Source organism: Hakea prostrata, chromosome 5 (genome assembly GCF_041222555.1).
Source record: "Hakea prostrata isolate BN-2017 chromosome 5, UWA_Hpros_2, whole genome shotgun sequence".
Taxonomy (NCBI): domain Eukaryota; kingdom Viridiplantae; phylum Streptophyta; class Magnoliopsida; order Proteales; family Proteaceae; genus Hakea; species Hakea prostrata.
This window is the reverse complement of record NC_142604.1, coordinates 40,102,550-40,113,291: the sequence shown is the minus strand read 5'-3', so window position 1 is coordinate 40,113,291 and position 10,742 is coordinate 40,102,550.

Genomic DNA, 10,742 nt, shown 5'->3' with positions numbered 1-10,742 from the left:
TAGTACTTTTATAATGGCCTTAGAGACCAACATAGGAAAATGGTTGATTCTTCTTGTGGTGGGACTTTCATGCACAAGAATGAGAATGAGGCACGGGAAATTTTGAGACCCTTAGTGAAAACTCCCAACACCATGCCTCAGCAACTAGAACTGAGATTCTATCCAATGGGCAACCAAAATGGAGCAATTTTTATGAGATCAATCCTACCGTTGAAATGAACACTAAGGTTGACTTGCTATCTAAGAAATTAGACTCTCTCTCATCATTAGGACAACAAACCCCATCTCCGCTTCTTACAAGTTTCTCTCCACCTAATCAGACTGAAGTATGTGCTTTATGTTTTAGCCTATCCCATATTGTCACTGATTGTTTTTTGGTTGCACAATACCCTGAGTTTCTTAAGGAGCATGCGCATTTGGCCGAAGGAGTTTCTAAGCTGGGCAATGATCCATATTCCAATGCCTACAACCCAAGATGGCAAAACCACCCCAATTTTTCATGGCGAAATTCAATGCCCAATCCCTTTAATGAACTACCTTATAGGTCACCCCCACTTAATGCCTATAGGAGTGGGCAACCATTAGCTCACCAACCCTCACAGAATTCATCATTTGAGGATAAGGTACTAAAGGCACTTAGTAGACTAGAGCAAAACACTCAATTTTTACATTCTCATTCTCAGTCCATTAACAAATTAAAAACCCAACTTGGTCAACTAGCTGATGCCATTAGTAGGAGGAAGGTTGGCTAGTTACCCAGTTACCCAGTTAGACAATAGGTAACCCTAATACTCAAATTGGGTCTAGGAAAGAGCAAGTCCAAGCAGTTTCTATTGTGACATGTAGCGAGAAGGAGTATTATTCACCTTTGTCAATTCCTAAGCCATTGCTTATTGATCTTAAGAGTCGGGAAGAGGTTGATTTGACCCATGAGAATGGTGATGATGCACACAAGCCTAGTAAAGAGACACCATCTGTGAGTATTCCCCATCAATTTCCTCGTAAAGGGTTGCACATTCCAATTGTTGAGGGTCCTGCACTTGAGTCTTACACTCCAAAAGCCCCCTTCCCTAAAGCTCTTAAGCCTTCAATTCCAGATTCTAGAAAGAATGCTAGGATGCAAGAGATGATTGACTTATTCCAACAAGTTCGTATCAATCTCCCACTATTGGATGCTATTAAGCAAGTCCTAGCTTATACTAAATTCTTAAAAGATTTATGCACCCAAAGCATAAGTTGAGAACTCAGACTCCTAAAACTGTGCATCTAACAAAACAAGTCTGCTCGGTAATTTCCAACCAACTGCCCCCTAAGCTTAAAGATACATGTACACCTTTAATTTCATGTGTCATTGGAGATCTATCCATAAGCAAAGCATTGCTTGATTTGGGAGCCAATGTGAATATTTTACTTGGTTTAGTTTATTATAGGTTTGGTCTAGGAGATTTGAAACCCACTAATGTGATTCCACAATTAGCAAACCGCTCAATTAAATGACCTCGTGGGCTACTTGAAGATTTTTTGATAAGGGTTAAGGATCTATATTTCCCTATAGATTTTTTGATCCTAGATATGGACAATTCAACTACCAATAAGTTACCACCAGTTATTAATGGACGACCCTTTTTAGCCACTGCAAATGCTTGCATCAATTGTAGATCGGGTGTCATGAACATATCATTTGGAAATAAAAAACTTAGAGTCAACATCTTCAATGTATCCTTAAGCCCAAATAGGGATGAAGAGTGCTTTGTAATTAACCTTATTGATGAGGTAGTGGCTTATTATACTTCAAACATGCTTATTGATGATCCTTGACAACATTATTTGACATTTGGGGAATTTGACCTAGATATTGAGGAAGTCAACACATTATTGGACTCTTCCACTCCTTTGGAGCAGCCACCATTTACAATAAGATTTGATCCTCTACCTCCATTAGTTGCATCTCCCCAACCCTCATCCCTTAGAAAAGATGGCCATCATGCACCTTTGAAAGGTGGCTGGAGCATTACATAATCCAAAAGGCATGCATCTAAATGCAAATGTACCAAAGGGGCAAGTGAAGGTCATTTTTTCTTGGTCACTAGGGCAAATGGGAACTTGGGAAGCCAATTGTTATTTACTATTCTAGTAAGACCCTCTTAGATACTTAGATGCATTATACAACTACTGAGAAGGAATTACTAGCAATGGTCTTTGCCCTTGATAAGTATCGTTCATATCTTTTGGGCTCGAAGATGATTATCTATTCAGATCATACAGCTCTTCGGCACCTTCTCTCTAAGCCTAATGCCAAGCCTAGGCTCATCCGTTGCATTCTACTCCTTTAGGAGTTTGACCTAGAGATTAGAGATAAGAAAGGCTCAGAGAACGTTGTAGCAGATCATTTGTCTCAGGTTCTTCTTGATTCTATCCCCTTTGAGTTAATTAATGAGACATTTCCTGATGAGCAATTATTAGCTATATCCTCTACATCCATTCCTTGGTATCATATTGTTAATTATTTTGTTACGGGGAGGATTCCTTTTGATTGGGATAAGACTGCTAGAGACCACTTCTTCTTCTCACTTAAGTATTATTACAGGGAAGATCCTGAGCTCTTTTGTTATTGTCCATACCAGGTCATTTGCCGTTCTGTCCCTGAGAGTGAGATTCAAAGTCTTTTATCCTTTTGTCATACTCTCGCCTATGGGGGACACTTTAGTGGTAATAAGACTGCAACAAAGGTGCTGCAAAGTGGTTGTTTTTGGCCTACATTGTTTAAAGATGCCCATTCTTTTTTAGAGCATGTCTTAGATGCCAACAGGTTGGCAATATTTCTCGCGGAGACATGATGCCCCTTAGCCCTATTATTGTTGTTGAATTTTTTGATGTATGGAGTATTGATTTCATGGGACCTTTTTCTATATCATTTGGTAATGAATACATACTTGTAGAAGTTGACTATGTCTCTAAATGGGTAGAAGCTAAAGCTACTAGGACCAATGATCATAAGGTAGTGATGTCCTTCATCCAAAGCCATATTTTTAGCTGTTTTGGCTTTCCTAGAGCTATTATTAGCAACGGCGGTAGTCACTTCCGTCATTGGCGGGTTGGAGCTTTGTTGAAGAAATATTCCATTACCCATGAGGTTGCCACTCCCTACCATCCTCAGACATCTAGTCAAGTGGAGGTTTCTAATTGTGAGATCAAACACATCTTAGAAAAGACCGTTAGACCTGACCGCAAGAATTGGTTTGTTAGATTAGAGGATGCATTATGAGCTTATCGGACTACTTATAAAACTCCTATTGGTATGTCACCATACCGTTTAGTCTTCGGTAAAGCTTGTCATCTTCCTGTTGAGTTAGAGCATAGGGCATTTTGGGCTATTAAGATGTTTAATTTTGATATGTCTGACACTAGTTCTACTCGCCGTCTTCAATAATCTGAATTAGAAGAATTGCGTAATGATGCTTATGATAATTAGCACATTTATAAGGACCGAGCCAAAGCTTTTCATGATAAACACATTGCTTGGAAGTCCTTTGCGTCTGATTAGCAAGTGTGGTTGTTTAATTCTAAATTGCACTTATTTCTTGGTAAGCTTCGATCTTGATGGGATGTTCCTTATTTAACAACCCTCGTAATTCTAACCAAGGGATCCGTATTGCAGGTCCGATAACTCAAAGTTCTAGCTAGAATAAGTTATGGAGTATCTGGATTGAAGTCCATGATCCATACCCTGAAACCATGGATCTGGATTTTTTTGATGAAGAACCTGCCCTACAGGGAAAGTGGATCAACAGTTGGAATCAATGTGTGTTTGAAGGTGTCCAGAACCAAGGTATGAACTCCCCCGCATGTTGTATAGGGTTATGTTTGAGTTGGGGATCAATCCCTTGAGCAAAGCACTCAAGTATTGAAAAGTACTTGGGGGTGGTTGTTTAAGGTAGTTGATTCCAAGTGACTGCCAAGTCTGCTTGCGAGATTTTAATCCTAATTTGCCCCTAGTCCCATATATATAGCAAAGCCCGACATTTTTACTCATTATTCTATTTGGGATTGCTACTATGGATGGTTAGGAGGTAGAGAACACTTGTTGGAAGGTGAGAGAAGCGTGGTTTGCGAAAAAGATCCAATCCTTCGTCCGTTTTGAAAAATCAAGTGGAGGTAAGTGATCCCACACTCTCTATATTCTTTCCTCATCTCTTGGAATGTTGTGGATATATTCCCTTTGGGTTGATGGTTAGTTAGTTGTGTTGATTCTATTCCCCATTAGTGATCTTGGTTAGATCAAGTCCGAAAAAGGATCCTTGTATTCGAGTAAAGGATAGATTTAATCGAAGGAGATGATTTGAATATTGAATCTTTAGAATTTTTAGGTTTTTGTTTTGTGCTTGTGTTGTAGGCTTCTTAAGGATGAAATTTGGATATAAATCTTCCCTAAATCGGATTAAAATTGGGAGATCAAAAATTGGAATTTAGGACTTTGAAGTAGTCTGGAACAAGGGCAGTTGCTTGGCCAACCAACCACCCCAAGTGACTAGCTGGGTCACGGTAGCTCTGTGAAGTTGGTCTTTTCTCTGATTTGACGCATGTCTTCTATACATTTTTGCAACTCTATATTTAGGTGATCTCTGAGGTTCTCTAAAACTATTGTGGGTGAAGTCTACTTGCATTTTAGCAAGATTTTTACATATTTATAGGTAAGGGCACATTCTTATATATATGCGATGATATGCTCTATGATGAACTGTTTAATTCTTATATATATATATCATTGTTCTTGTAACTTGCTGTAGTTGTATAATTCATTGATTAATAGTTGAATTTATGATGTAGATGATGTTTATATGCACTTTATTACTTTGTGATATAGAATGAAGGATTATGATATAATGGTTGGTGATGTGATGTAATTGTGATGGAAGGGTATCCATTGCTTGGGATATCAGAAGGTCGTGGTATGGGACACATGCAAACTGAAACCCCCAACACTATCATGATTGCTGGATGACATACCTAGGGAGTCTAGATCGCATGGTTAGGTACCCATAAATGCTACTACCCTTTTGGTAGGGGAATTGAAGCCGAATGACCTATGATAATAGTGACATGACTTTGTTTCATCCTATAGCGGTAATCAGTTTGTGTGGAGATTTAGTGGCCTACTATTGATCATGCATTGGTAGGGTTGCATATGTTAGGGTTTGGGCTCATGGATATCCAAGGAGTGGCCGGGAGTCGTGAGGGGTCATGAGAGCATCCGCCCCTACAATATATGGATGACCATAGGGTTAGGAATGGAGTCCAACAACGTTAGCCGGTTGTGAGGGTTCTCATTCCTAGGTAGAGATGGATACTGAACTGAGTTGGTTGGTGCTATAGGGGAAGTATCTAGACTACATGTAGTATGTTACCGTATGACCTTGCATTGGATTAGAAACCCTAACTGTAACAACCCCCGTATTTCTAACTCGGAATCCGTATTGCAAGTCCGAGAACCGGAAGGTCTAGTCTGAATAATTTTGTGGAGTGTCCAGATAGAAGTCCATGATCCATATCCAGAACCCATGGATCTGGATTCTCTTGTTGAAGAATCTACCTTACTGGGAAGTTGGATCTCTGGTAGAAGGCAAGTGGTGTTTGGGTTTCAACCCCTTGAGCAAAGCACCCTTGTATAGCAATATACTAGGGGGCGGTTGCTAGTGGTGGTTGATTAAACCAAGCAACCGCCACTTTCTGCTGCAGGAAAATGCCCTATTTTGCCCCCTATTCGTTATAAATAGCATCCCTCGCCCTATTATCGCATTATTATGTTCGGGATTGCTATTTTTGGCGATTATGCAGCAATGGAAACATGATGGAAGGTGGGCGAAGTGCTGTTAGTGATCTAGAACCTTTTCCCTTCTATTCTTGGTGATTTTGGTTAAGGTAATGAATCTCCATCTGCTATTCTCTTCTTTTTAATCTCTAATTGATATGAACCCATCCCCATTTTGTTAGTGGTTACCCAATTGATTAGTTGTAGCTCTCTTTCCAATGTTCTTGATGAGATCCTGTCTAGAAACGAATCCCTGCATTTGTTAATGGATGGATCTAATCAAGGGGAGAATTTTGGGTGATTGATCTTTGTTAATTTTAGGTTTCGTTTCACCCCTTTGTTATAGACCTATTAAGTTTGAAATTCGAACTAAGATCATCCCAAAACGGATTGAAATCAGATGATCAAAAGTCTAATTTTCGGAGTTGGAAACTTGCTGAAACAAGGGCGGTCGCTTGTGGAGGTCGCTTAACCTAAGCGACCGGCACAAGCAACCGGTTGGTTTCCAGTGATTGTGTAAGTTTGATTTTGGATTTGTTTTGACTCTTGACTCTTATACATTCTTTTAACCCTGCATATAGGTGTCCTCTATTTCTACTTAAGTTTTATTATTGTGTTTGGATTGCAACTTAAAGGACTTCTACTAAATTACAGGTAAGGACATGCATTCTTATTTATATGCAATTACATATACATGATGTTTCAGTTGTTCTATTTACTATTCTATTTACTATTCTTTGATCATGTAACTTCGCTGTAATGGATAAAGCATGTGAATCTTATTGTATACTTGTTGTTTGTGGTGTTCCTTGATGTACTTCATCTTTTATGATATTGCACAACTGTTCATGGTATGATAAAGAGTGATGTAGTGTAGTTGTGATGGAAGGGTATTCCATTGGGATATCTTGGCTGAAGATATCAGAGGGCTATGGTATGGGACACATGCTCACTGATGCCTCTAGCACTATCATGATTATTGGATGACATACCTAGGAGAGTCTAGAATTGCATGGCTAGGTACCCCATATACTATTACCCTTTCAGCAAGGTAATTGAAGCCGAGTGACCCGTGACAATGGTGATGTGACTCTGTTTCATCTTACAGTGGTAACCAGCCCCGTGTGGAGACTCAGTGGTCCACCGTTGGTCATGCAATGGTAGGGTTGCATATGTTAGGGTTGGGCTCATGGACGTCCAAGGAGTGGACCGGGTGTCATGAGGAGTCATGAGAGCATCCGGCCCTAATAATATGTGGATGACCATAGGGTTAAGGAGTGGAGTCCAACAACAGTAGCCAGTCCGTGAGGGTTATCACTCCTAGGTTGCGAAGGGTACTGATCCGAGTTGGTTGGTGCCATAGGGGAAGTATCTAGACTTCATATAGTATGTTACCATTATGACTTGCATTTGATTAGAAACCCGACATGCGCTAGTACTCGTTGCCGATGCTCGTGGTGAGAGAGTGTTGACTTATCCCTAGCCATGGTTTGAGAGCAAGGTGTGGACTTACCCCTATGCCCAGGATCCCTAAAGAGGTAACCAATCCTTGCTAGATCAGAGTGACTAGACCTACCCAGAGGAGGGCTAGTGTATATCTTAAAGCATGTCAACTGTTAGAGACTTGCATAGTTAGATCTTAGTAGCATTCATATTTATGCATACCATCCATATCATTTCATCTATGCATTCGTGGATTGTATTGACATATATATGAGAATTGTCTGTTCCTTACTGAGTTCGTTAGAACTCATTCCTTTCATTGTATATATTATATGAGTGTACAGATGGTGGCACAACATCAGAAGTTGGAGATGATTCGTATGAAAGAGCCTTCTCGTATGAAGCTGATGTGGCACAGACAGTGGTACATGAACTTGCAGAGCATGAAGCCTCCTGAAGATGTTTGGTGTGCGCTTTTAGCACCCATTGATGGCCGATGGAGGCAGATTGCTAGGATTTTGATGATTGTATGGAGAAAGATTGGAGGACCCCCCCCTTTACTTGCTAATTTAGAAAACCAGTTTTTAGATTTAGAAAAGAAAACTGAAAAGAGGATTATTTATTTTACTTCCGCTAAACTCGATATTACATTTGATTCTTGATTCTTGATTCTTTCCTTTGATTCTTTTTTGGATATTTATTGGAGTATTTGGACTCCTGTAACCTTTTTATTAATTATTGCACTTATTCTTGCTCTTGATTGTCTATACTTGTGTTTATTATTATTGATGGGTAAGACTGTGGATTCTGTGACGGTTCACTCCCATGGGTTGTCGAGCAGATAACCGAGACCGGTGGGTGGGGTGTGACACTGACATGTGCCAGTACTCATGATAATAATCATGGTAAGAGAGTGTTGACCTAAACCCTAGCCATGGTTGATTGACGAGGGCTGAACCTCTTTTTACCGGGATCCCAACAGAGATAACCAGCTCGTGAGGGATCATAGTGACTAGACATACCCAGAGGAGGGCATGTGTTATATCTTAAAGCATGTCAACCGTCTAGAGACTTGCATAGTTAGGTTTTAGCTGCATTCATATATTTGCATATCATTATTTACATATGTGATTACTTTGATATATTGTCGATATGTATGTATGTGAGATGTGTTTTCCTTATTGAGTTCGTCAAAGCTCATTCCTTTTCTTTGTATGTTACATTATATTGTACAGATGGGTTTACCGAATTAGGAGAAGTTCCATATGATTGGAGCAACTCCTGTGAAAAGAATGTGGTACCGTCAGTGGGAGACGAAGATGTATGTCATAAAGCCTCTTGTGGATGCATGGAGTGCGTTTATAGCACCCATTAATGGCATAAGGAGACAGATGGCTCAACATTTTGAGAAGTCTTTGGAGCAAAGTTGGAGAACTCCCTATATTGCTAGAACTGAAGCGAAGGTTATATAGCCCAAGAGTGAGCTACTGGAATAAAACTATATTAGATTAATTATTGCTTCTGCTGAACTTGATAAATTTTGAAACTTGTGTTACTTTGATTATTTTCTTTGATTAATTTCCTTAGAGTATTTGGACTCATGTAATCCTTTTTAATTAATTATTCGAACTTGTTCTTTCTTATGATTATTATTACTTACATTTATTATTATTGATGATAAAACCGTGGATCCTGTGATGGATCGCACCCACGGGTTGTTAGGCGAGACTGATACCGGCGGTTGGGGTGTTACAGAGGTGGTATCAGAGCCTAGGTTTTATGAAGTCAATAATATCAAATACAAGTGGTAGATGAGCTATCTAAATCATAGATCTAGAAGTGACTCAAAATATTCGAAGTGAATAATAGGTACAACCTTTCGCTAGAAAGTGAAACAGTAAAGTAATTGAATTTTTGTTTTCTCATAACTTACCATAAATATGGCGAAACATATTCTCATTTAATGATTATCAAGAAGTGCATAAAAAACAATCAGTGAAAATGCAATAAGCACAACTGAATTTCATTAATAAGATAAGTCTTACATAAGCTAAAGCGTGACTCACGCTTTACAAGTCAAAATGAATAGGGAATGAACAAGTGGTGAAAATAAAAATGACAATAACTATATAAAACCCTAAAGTCAGTCTGACCTGAGTCAAAAATAGTAGAACTAGACTAAACTACTCTTGTGGTGGTGGTGTTGGCCTTAGCTGGCGAAGAATATCTAAGCACTCTGCTAGCTGGTCCCTCATCTCTGCCTGATGTTGCTCTAGGTGCTCCACGCGAGTAAGTATCTCACCTAGGACTGCATCTCTGGCCCGGGTAGGTGTTGAAGTCGGTGATCTCTCTGGTGTACCCTGAGCCCCAGATGGACCCCCTACAAAACTGGGATGGTGGTGGCGAGTCTCCTTGATCATCATCCTTAGAATCTACATCCATACCCTCTCCACCTACCTCTTGCTCTGGATTGGCTGGCAACTCTGGTGAGTTAGATTCACCTTGTAAGTGAATCTGAGAGACTAATCGGTGATTGATGGTGCCACCGAAGCCGACAGGTAAGACCTCCTCACCCTCGAAGTCAACTCCAAAGTGTTGGAAGATCCGAGTCAGAAGCCTCCTATATGCAAAGTTCGCTCCTCTAGGATGTGTCACCCATATATCATGGCATTCTGGATGATGTATGCCAAATCTATTCTATAGTGGGTGTACACTGTGAAAGTTATCAACGCCTGCATGAGGGATATTTCACTTTGATGACCTGCCTTGGGTAGTAGGTTTCTAGCAATAATCCTAGAGATGATCCTACAAGATGGTAGCAGCTCAGTCACTTACTTGACCCCACTGCAGAGACGGTCACATATAGAGGAGTAGATGAGAGCCCTCTCGTCACAGAAGATAACATCATCTACCCATGGTTTAAACCATCTCCTCTCCGTAGGTATGTGTGGAACCTGTAGAATGTGAGTGAGATTTTGAGTCGAGAAATAGATATCAATGTCCTACACCCTGCTTTTGATGATAAGCCTAGTGCCTACCTCCCCTGTTGGCTCCTCATAAAAGGTCAAGTTGATGTAGAACAACCTGACAGGTTTGGGATAGGCTATGCCATTCAAGGTCAACATGCTACCCCATCCTATAGCCGTGAATCTCTCCGCGATCTTGAACTCCTCTAACTCTCCTATCACGACGGGACAATCCAACTCGACCCGACGATGACCAAAGTGGCCAAAGTAGAGCTCTTAAGCCTCTAGTGATCTGAAGTAGTCTAGATGCACCGGATCATGGGTGTCACCTCGACCATCTCCACGACCTCAGCCGTGAATGGGAACTCTCCTAACTCCGCGCCATCTAGATGATCTAGATGAAAATCTAATTTTTGGTAAAGAAAGAGAGAAAAAGTGAGTTAGAATATGTTTAAGAGATACCCATGAGTGTCTAAATGCATAGTGAATAGTAGCTCTATGTTTAGACATGTTCTATAAAAGAA